Source organism: Mauremys reevesii, linkage group 17, assembly GCF_016161935.1.
Source record: "Mauremys reevesii isolate NIE-2019 linkage group 17, ASM1616193v1, whole genome shotgun sequence".
Taxonomy (NCBI): domain Eukaryota; kingdom Metazoa; phylum Chordata; order Testudines; family Geoemydidae; genus Mauremys; species Mauremys reevesii.
Genome location: NC_052639.1, coordinates 11,541,769 through 11,551,773, shown reverse-complemented (window position 1 = coordinate 11,551,773; position 10,005 = coordinate 11,541,769). Strand labels below are relative to the sequence as shown.

At 48.4% G+C, this 10,005-nt stretch overlaps 1 non-coding gene across 1 annotated transcript; it reads left to right on the top strand.

Moving 5' to 3' along the window:
• The first annotated feature begins 7,659 nt into the window (after nucleotides 1-7,659).
• Nucleotides 7,660-7,733, top strand: TRNAT-UGU. Its single transcript has one exon. It is a non-coding gene; the product is annotated as a tRNA-Thr (tRNA).
• The last annotated feature ends 2,272 nt before the right edge of the window (nucleotides 7,734-10,005 follow it).

Genomic DNA, 10,005 nt, shown 5'->3' with positions numbered 1-10,005 from the left:
TGTTCTATAGCTGTTGTCTCCTCTGCTCACATTTTCCTGTGTCCTTCTAGGATACAGAAGAGACCTCCCTTGACGATCCAAGTAATTGCTTGTGAAGGGAAAAGGCTTCTTTCCAGCGGAGCGTTGGAGAGAATCAAATCCTCAGTCTGGAGTTGATCAAAAGGCTATTGGCATTGGCAAGGAGGTTGCTCCGGCTGCAATATGTTGTGACAGGAGAGGCTGTGTTGGGCACCCATGCGATTCGCTGGGGATATCTGTGCACAGAGCCCCTTCTAGAGGGTTCTCTGGAGGGCTTGCAGGAAATGGAGAATTACTGTCTTTTCACCTTTCATGTTATTGTTGATGAAAAATGGAACAGTTAGGGGAGAAGTCCCAGAGCGTGGCACCATGGCAGAGCTTGCCAAGAGAGCTGCTGGATAAAGAGCAGATTCAGGATCCAGCATCCAGTGCTGCCTTGCTGAACGTGCCTCCTCTTGTCCCCTTTTGGTCAATCTTTTTTGTTAATGGAGAAGCTCGACTCTGGCTAGCCATACAAATGCTTGCAAAAGAAACGGGTCTTTTTGCTGACAACTGTCAAAACATGGAAACAAAGTCAAGGTCACTGAAACTCATCTTGCATGTGCAGTTGTTGAAGCTACAAAGCAGAGTACTAAGCACAGTATTACCATGACTGGTCACAGCAGGATCTCTGTGTGGTGGGATCTGTGGGGTACAAGCCCAAACTGTGGAACTGCTCTGTCCTCTTCTCTCTCCAGTCTGGGCTGTGTCTTACAATGCTGCACTAGTGACAAGCAGCAAAACCCCCTCCGTGTGCTGTGATCACTCAGCCAACAACATGCAGCAATGCACCCAACTAAGTTGCATGAAAGCTCTGTAAATCACTCCTCAATTATACATAGAGAGACACCAGCATATCTCCCCAGCCCTCAGCCTTGCACCTCAGAAATGTACCGTCTTACACTGCTCAAAACCTCTTGAAAAGTGCAAGCTCATTAATTAATTCACCCCTTCCTCAAAAAGAAAGTGAACATGCACCAGCCTTTTTAATCTGAGCAGCTTTCCCAAGCACTTTGGACAATTTCACAAGTAAGTATAAAACATTAAAATAAGTTTATTAACTACAGAAAGATAGATTGTAAGTGATTATAAGTGTTAGGCAGAGAGGTCAAAGTTGGTTACATAAATGAAAATATCAGAGGGGTAGCCATGTTAGTCTGGATCTGTAAACGCAGCAAAGAGTCCTGTGGCATCTTATAGACTAACAGACGTTTTGGAGCATGAGCTTTCGTGGGTGAATACTGTGGCAGAGCTCTGACCTTGCTCCCATGGGTCCTGTGCTTCTAGGTGGTTTATGCTGCCTCAGTGGCTCACTGCGACCCTCCATGTAGCCCTTCTCTGTCTAGGGCCAGAGTTACAGTCTACTGAGCCCTTTTCATCATAGGCTGCAAGGAGGTTGGGGAGAGAACTCCCACAGTCTCTGTTCAGCCTCCTGTCCTAACAGGGACCTGACTTCCCCTCCCAGGAGCTGTTCCTGTAGTGGTGGGTTGGGGGGAACCCGGGCCCACCCTCTACTCCGGGTTCTAGCCCAGGGACCCTAATGGTAGCAGTTGTTGGCAGCCAACCTTTCACTGCCAGAGTTGCTGCATTTCCCTGGGCCACTTCCCCACAGCTCTCCTGCTTCTCCCTTCTTCTCCCTTACCTTAGGGCTCCTTTAACGATGGTTTGAGGGTGTCTTCAGTAACCAGCCCTTCAGCCACACTTCCTCTCCTCTGGCTCCCTGGCTCTTCCCTGCCTGACTGGAGTGAGCCCTTTTTATAGTATCAGCAGGGCCTTAATTAGAGTCAGGTGGTCACATTAACTGAATGGCCTCACCTGACTCTTTACAGCTTAATTAGAGTCAGGTGTTCTCATTAGCCTGGTGCAGCCCCTGCTCTGGTCAGTCAGGGAACAGAAAACTGTTAATCCAGTGGCCAGTATATCTGCCTTCTGCTATTCTGCTGTACCCACCTGGCCTGGGTCTATCACAATGCCCACTTCGTCGGATGCAAGTCTTGCATCCGACGAAGTGGGGATTCACCCACGAAAGCTCATGCTCCAAAACGTCTGTTAGTCTATAAGGTGCCACAGGATTCTTTGCTGCTTTTATAAATGAAAATAGAATCTCAGTGTCACATTCTATACCTTTGGGGGAGCGGGCTGTAACCCCCATATTCCTCATTTTCATATAATCATGATCTTACATATAGAGCATGACTTGTAAGATATCAGGGGAAAGGATATGATCTGCTGAAAGTCATTTCTCTACCCATCTATGTATACCATTCATGCATATGAAGTTATGAGAATTGTGTAGTGTGGTTGTCACTATGCTGTAAGTTGGGGGAATCAGCCATCACCTGCATGAGGCCACACACGGGGAATTGCTCAGCCTTGCTTGGAGAGATGCAGTGATGCTCACCTGACTCTGAAGAGGGCCACAAAGCCAATGGGGAAGAAAGGACATGATAAAAGGAGAGACATTCGCTATGCTTTATCTCTCTCTTCCACCTCCACCTACAGCCATCACCACACCAAGTGACTGAAGAGCTGATGAAAGGGGAGAGCCTGGCTGAAAAGCAACCAGCCAGCCTGTAGTGAGAAGCATCTAAGTTTGTAAGGGCACTGAAAGGGTTAAGATCAGCTTAGAATGCGTTTTGCTTTTATTTCACGAAAACAGTGAGGAGTCCGGTGACACCTTAAGGACTAACAGATTTATTTGGGCATAAGCATTCGTGGGTCAAAAACCCACTTCCCCAGATGCTTGGGGTGAAAATTGCAGATACAGACATAAATATATATTGGAACATGACATGAAGGGAGTTACCTTACAAGGGGAGAACCAGTGTTGAAGGCCAATTCAGTAAGGGTGGATGTGGTTCACTCCCAATAATTGATGGGGAGGTGTCAATACCAAGAGAGGGAAAATTGCTTTTGTAGTGAGCCAGCCACTCCCAGTCCCTATTCAAGCTCAAATTAATGGTGTTAAGTTTGCAAATAAATTGTAACTCTGCAGATTCGCTTTGACGTCTGTTTTTGAAGTTTTTTGAACGGCTACTTTTAAATGTTACTGAATGTGAATATAGAACAGGAGTACTTGTGGCACCTTAAAGACTAACAAATTTATTTTAGCATGAGCTTTCGTGAGCTGCAGCTCACAAAAGCTCATGCTAAAATAAATGTGTTAGTCTCTAAGGTGCCACAAGTACTCCTGTTCTTTTTGCGGATACAGACTAACACGGCTGCTACTCTGAAACCTGAATGTGAATATGTGAATGGGTTAGTGAATGTGTAAATGCATCAGTGCCTGTGCAAGTCACATATGGTCTCGTGGTCAGGATTCCTGTTTTTTCACCCAGGCGGCCTGGGTTCAATTCCCAGTGTGGGAACAGTCCAGAGCTTTTGCTCAGAAGGGAGGGAGGAAATGAAAGGAATGGGAAGGGATCCTGCCAGCAGGGGAGTTGGACAGTGTTCAGAGGGGATCCCAGAAGTGGGGGTGGGGGCAGTAGCATAGCTGGCGGGATTCAGCAGAAGCAGCCACTTCCCATCAGGCTGGCAGGCAGAGAAGCAGCGTCTGCCGGCTGCATGGCCAGAGGAGCCGTAGGACGGCAGCGGCAGGCCGGTGTGGAAGCCGCGCCTGCCAGCTGGCGCTGCCCACCACACGGCTGGAGGAGTCGCGGGGCAGCAGGCGGGTGTGGAAGCGGCGCCTGCCGGCCGGTGCACACACACCCAAGCCCTGGGACAGGAGCCGGGGACAGGCGGCAGCGCAGGAGGGAAGGTGAGCGGGTGGAGGGTCTGGTCTGGTCTGAGGGGGAGCCAAGGGGGCGTGGCCAGAGGGGGAGCCAAGGGGGGGGGCGCCTTTTTTATGTTTTTTGCTCCCCCTATGCTGAAAACCTGGCTACGCCACTGGGTGGGGGGCAGAGCTCTGAGGGGAGATCAGGGAAGGATCCCGGCTGTGTGGGAAGTGGGCAGCATGGAGAGTCCAGGCCTGGCATGGGGAGTGGGAAGGGGGAATGTGTCCCTCTAAACTCACCACCGGCAGACTCGGCAGGACTGGAAGAATTATGTGTTTGTTGGTAAATGTCAATTTCTGTGGAAACACACGACCCAATGGCAAAATATTTCCATTGATAATAATCAAAATTGACAGATGGGCAAAGTAAGAAACATGCTGCTTGAGAACGTGTCCTGTTCTAATCCATTAGGGGACCCTTCTGCCTTAGGCACCACCATATGGGTGTTTCATTTCCCTCCCCATTTTCACACAGAAACACAATTTCCTTTGTACAGATCCAATAACAGCAAAACCTCCCTGTGTCTCTTGTCTGAGCCAGGGCATTCGATTCCATTGAAACCTTCTCTCCTGCAATGGCAATGGTCAGACAGAGGGGACGTGTCCACCTTCCCCCACCACCCCCGGCAGTGAGATATTCCCTCTCCTCTTCATGCTGCTGTTGTTATTCCATGAGTTATCAAGGATGGAATAAAAAGCTGAGTTTACTCCAGGGTGAGGAAAGAAAGGAGCCACCAACTCCCTGAAAAATCTCAGTGCCCAGAGAAAACCTGCCCTGCTATTGGACTCACAGTGGTGCTGGCGATATGACGGGAAAAGGGACTGTCTGATTTGCCAAGGCAGGGAATGAACAATCTACAGCAACATCTTTAACCACAAACACACTCTAACCATGCTCCAGCCAGTAGGGAAATAGGCAGGAATTCTTGCTGTTCAGCCATGGCCACACGTACAGAGCTGCACAGCAGTGAGTGTGCTGGGGAAGCTGGTCTGAGCAAACCATTGGAAATGACCCTTCAGTGAGAACAGAACCAGAGTATAGAAAGGCCCCTGTGTTAAGTGGTTGTGGCTGAGAGCTTAGGGAGCTGGGCTAGAAAACCATGGGTGTCTTTCAGTGGAGGCTTGATTCTTTCCAGCAAGGCAAGGCTGGTGTGTGGTATCTTCATGGTTGTACTTTCAGTGTCAGACCACACACAGACACAGTGCACCAATTATTATTATTATCACCCACAGTGCACCAAGTCTAGACGTATTCAGAGGCTAAGGACATGTCAACATTTCAAACATTGAGTCTATGTCACTGCAGCTCATTAATGGAGATGCTCTATGCCAGAGTTTCTCAAACTTCCTTTCACTACAACCCCTTCTGCCAAAAACTTACTACATGGTCCCTGGGAAGGGAGGTGGAAGGATGTCGTATCTTATATTGACATGTGCCAACTTCTCATAAACTCAAGGCTGGATCTGTGGGAAGAACGTCTCCTATAGAAGAGACTAACACAATAGGAACAGGGATTCTTTGTTCAATCTGTAGCTCTGAACAAGACACAATTCTTTAGTTCTTAGCTCCAAAACCTGGCAATTTGCTGACCAGGCCTATCTTAGCAAGCAAGGCTTTCTGTTTACCCAGCTTTCTCTTAGCTGATCACGATTTGCTAGGCCTCTGGTCCCTTGACCATATTCTGGACGTTGGGTCTGGAAAAGAGCTGGCACAATCCATAGACCAGGTTGTTATACAAAATGCACATGGATTTTAACCCTTCACATTCAGTAATGGCAAAGTTCTTGGTTCAGGCTTGTAGCAGTGATGGAATAAACTGCAGGTTCAAATCAAGTCTCTGGAGTCCATCCACAGCTGGGATGGGTCATTCAGTCCTTTGTCTAGAGCTTCAGTTTGTAGCAAAGTCCCTCCAGGGGTATGAAGCAGGATTGAAGACAAGATGGAGATGAAGCATCAGCCTTGTATAGTCTCTTGCCATGTGGTCTTTGCTTTCTTTGTCTCAAGGACACTCTATCCAGCATGTGGCATAGAAAAACTTAAGAGTTCTGTCCACAGGCAGGTCCCTGTGTACCTTGCTGAGGCACAAGGCGTATCTGCCTTCTCTCAATGGGTTGATTGTGTAGCTGATGGTCCTTAATGGGCCATCAAGCAAGCTAGGCAGAACTGACACCAACTTGTATGGCTGGGGTGTTCCCCGGAAGCATAGCACAAGTTTGAAATACGGGCAGCATAGACCCAATATTCATAACGTCAGCTACAAAAATGATACACATCTAGAGATAGCATCATTATAATCAGCCAATCAGAACCTCTCCATAGACCCCTTACATGACAACCTTTCTATAATGGCTGCAAATATAGAACAGTGGTCCCAACGGTGATCTATACAGTTACAGATTATGTCAATAACATCACAGGAGGTGACACAGCATCAGTGAGACTGATACTGGAATACTGCCTCCAGTTTTGGTGTCCTCATTTGAAAAAGATGTTGTGAAATTGGAGCTGGGGCAGCAAAGAGCCACCAAGGAAAGTGGTGGATTCTCCATCTCTTGATATCATTTAATGAAGACTAGACGCCTTTCTGGAATGTGTTTGCCCCAAAAGTAGCTCTTGTGTCATACAGGAGGCCTGTGATATGCAGGGGTCAGATTAGATGCTCTAATGGTCTCTTCTGGCCATAAAGTCGACTAATTTCTGAAAAACTGAGTGTAGCATTGGGAGCAGCGTCTGGTGTTTTCCTGTCTAGCCGGCTTGCTGCCTAGAACGAACGCTCCTTGAGTGGGGTGATCCACGGGGAGTAGCTCAAACCTCCAAAGTGCCTGGACAGGGGCAGGACATTAGCACAGCAAGGGAGGGGTGTGGCAGTGACATCACAAAGGCCTTTTGCAGGACCTCAGACTATTGGTCAAAGGTGGTGGGGAGGTGGTGACCTCACAGAGAGATGCTGACATCAGCCAGGCAGGACAGGGGCGAGGGGCCAGGGAAACCTCAGAGACCCCTGTGGCTTTGCTTCAGCAAGTCTCCTTCTCCAGGTCTCTCTTTGAGGACTGAGAGAGTATTGGGGTTCACGGACGTGAGCGCCAGGAGGAACCTCTTTTGAGTTTTCTCCTCCCCTTTTAGTGATTTTACTAGAAAACAGACATCCCTTTTAGAAGGTAAGAGCCTCCTCAAGGGAAGGAGTGTCATGTGGGTGTCACATTCAGATGGCGGTGTCCCCCCTCCCCGCTTTGTAAGGAAGTTCCCACCACCCTGCTCTGTGTTCGCAGGGCGGGAGAGAGCAGCATCCACGGCAGTGATTTGCTCCTGGCTGCCGGAGCAGAGCAGCAGGCTCAGCTGTCAGAACTTCCCAGAGCGATGAAAGGGGAGGGGCCAATGGCTCTGTAGCAGGAATGCAGGGCAGGTGAGTTCACCGCGGGCATTGTGGGATACTGGGGAAGGCCAGTTACGGTGATATAATGAACAGCAGCGTCTACTCTGTTACTTTAAGTTTGCTGCAAAAAGCTCTAGCCCTCTCATTGAAGTCATTTTATTTTGTCAGCAAAACAGGGCAGTTTTGTCGCCAGATGTGGCATTGCAGTGTGTGCACCAGCCAGAAGCTACCAACCGAGAGAGCGTTGTGTGTTTTTCACACACCTGAGCAATATAATTCTGCTGAAACAACTTTGTAGTGCAGACCTGGCCAAAGATTTACTCACACACAGATTGCAAGGAAAATGTCACCTGCTCCTCTGCTTTGGAGAATCCAAAGAAAAGCAAAGCTTCTCAGGCCCCAGTGGGGATGGCAGGGAGTCAGGTGTGGGCAGACACTGTGTTTTAGTCACCCACAGGCACCATGGCTTAGCTGGCTAAAGCATCTGTTTTGTAAACAGGAGATCCTGGGTTCAACTCCCAGTGGTGCCTGGTTGTTGGGGCACCTGCTATTGGCTACTGTCAGAAGACAAGATTCAGAGCTAGATGGGCCTTTGGTCTAGCCCAGTGTGGTTTTCCTTATGGTTTAAATAACACTCACAGGCACTGATAATAGAGTTACTGAACGTTTGGGAGTTAGGAGCAGGTAGGTCAGTGGTCCAGTCCCCACACAGATGACACCCTCCCTCTGGGACAGGGGCAGGTCTGAGCTGTCACCCAAATGCTCATTGTGGCTGCCAGAATCTGTGAGCAGCTCGTTTAGTTTACGGCAAAGGTTGAGTCCTGCTTTGTGCACCGTGTGTGAGAATGAAAATCCTAAACCGCCCTTTGAAATAACAAAAGCAGCAGGACGTGTTATTGTCCCTGCCCCAAAGCAGACAGACCAATGGAGAAATGCCGTCGAGTCCAAGGTGATACTCCACTGTCATTTTACCTTTTTTGCTTGCTAAACTCCTTCTTATCTGCCCGGCCCAGGCTGTCCTCTGCCTCAGCTGCTGCTCCCGGCCTGCTCTAGAGTCAAACGCGCGGGGCCCCCAGGGGAACAGAGGCTGGGACAGGGCAGCAGCCTGGGCTGGGCTGGGCTGGGAAGATGCTGGGAGTTCTCGTTCCCTGAGAACTGGCCCGGCTCCCTTCTCAACAGCAAACAAATCAATTCCATGTCCCCTCCCTAGAAAAACCAGCCTGGAGCCAAGGGCAGCAGGGGACGATTCCCTCCAGTTCCCACCGAGGCAAGAGAGAAGCCAGGGTGTTTCTAGCAGAGCTTATGGAACTGACGTGGGGAAACCAGCCTTTAACAACAGGCAGTTCCAGTTTAAGCTCAGTGTTTTTAACAATTTCTACAACATTAAATAACCCTTCAATCATAGTGTCACCATCCATAACATTGCTTCAGCCTTATAGGTTCCTAAATGAAAACTAAACATCTCTTCAAATCCAAGGGAGTGGAGATCAGTCAGTGTTCAGAGTCATCCCACATAAAAGAACCAGGTTGTGGTACATACTGGCCCCATCATGTGGCCATGGCCTTTCCCTCCTCTCTGTTAAAAGTTTTAGTATTTTGCACAGAAACTTTCTTCCCTCAGGAGAGACCTGGGAACCAGGGCTGCCAGCCAGACAAACACCTTTAAGAGGCGGCGTCATCTGTCAAAAAATGATCTCCCTCCTTCAGTTCAGTGACACCCTGAAATGTTACTTATCAGGGCAGAGCCAGAGGATTGAAAGCAGCTACATCAAACCCCTGTGTAGCTAACTGGAATGAACACAAACACTCCCTTGTATCTGAAGAGATGTTTAGTTTTATTCTTGGTAAACTACAAAACTAAAGGGAAAGGCAGTCGTGCCAGATATAAAGAGTGAAACACGAGACAATCATCATAGTTATGCCCATAGTGCAAATTATTTCTAAATTCTTCTTATTATCATCAGTGTATTATTTTCTCTGCTCTCTAGACATTGACTGTATCTTGACCAAGAAATTTAGATCTTAATAAAATAATCAACTATCCCTGGTTAAGGCAATGGACCTGATACCCACTGGGGTGTCCCTACACAGGTTCAAGTACTAACAACAGTGGCTGCCTTTTAGCCATAGATTTTAATCAGGGCAATAAATTGATACAAACTCCTGTAAAATCATTTTCCAGCCCAACTCCTTCACCCACATTCGTTAGGGCATTGGGCCACCATGTGAACATTTCATTTCCCTCCTCAATTTCACACAGAGACACAATTTCCTTTGCACAGATCCATGAACAGCAAAACCTCCCTGTGTCTCTGGTCTGAGCCAGGGCATTCGATTCCATTGAAACCTTCTCTCCTGCAATGGCGATGGTCAGACAGAGGGGTCGTGGCCACCTTCACCTCTGACAGTGAGATATTGGCTCAGCTCTTTCTTTATGCTGCTGTTGTTAGTCCATGAAACATCAGGGATGGAATGCAAGGCTGAGTTCAACCCCCTGAAACATTTCAGTGCCCCAGAGAAATCCTGACCCCGGCTGTTGGAATGATATGGTGGAGATTCGAATAGGAAAGGGACTGTCTGAATTGTCAGTGTGGGGAATGAACAACAACCTATAGCAATGTCATTAACCACAAACACACTCTCATCCTGCTCCAGCTGGAAGGGAAATGGGCAGGAACTCTTGCTGTTCAGCCATGGACACACGTACACTAATGCAGCCGTGAGTGTGCTGGGGGAGCTGGTCTGAGCAATTTGAAGTGACAATTCTGTGAGAACAGAATCATGGTGTAGTGAAGTAACTGT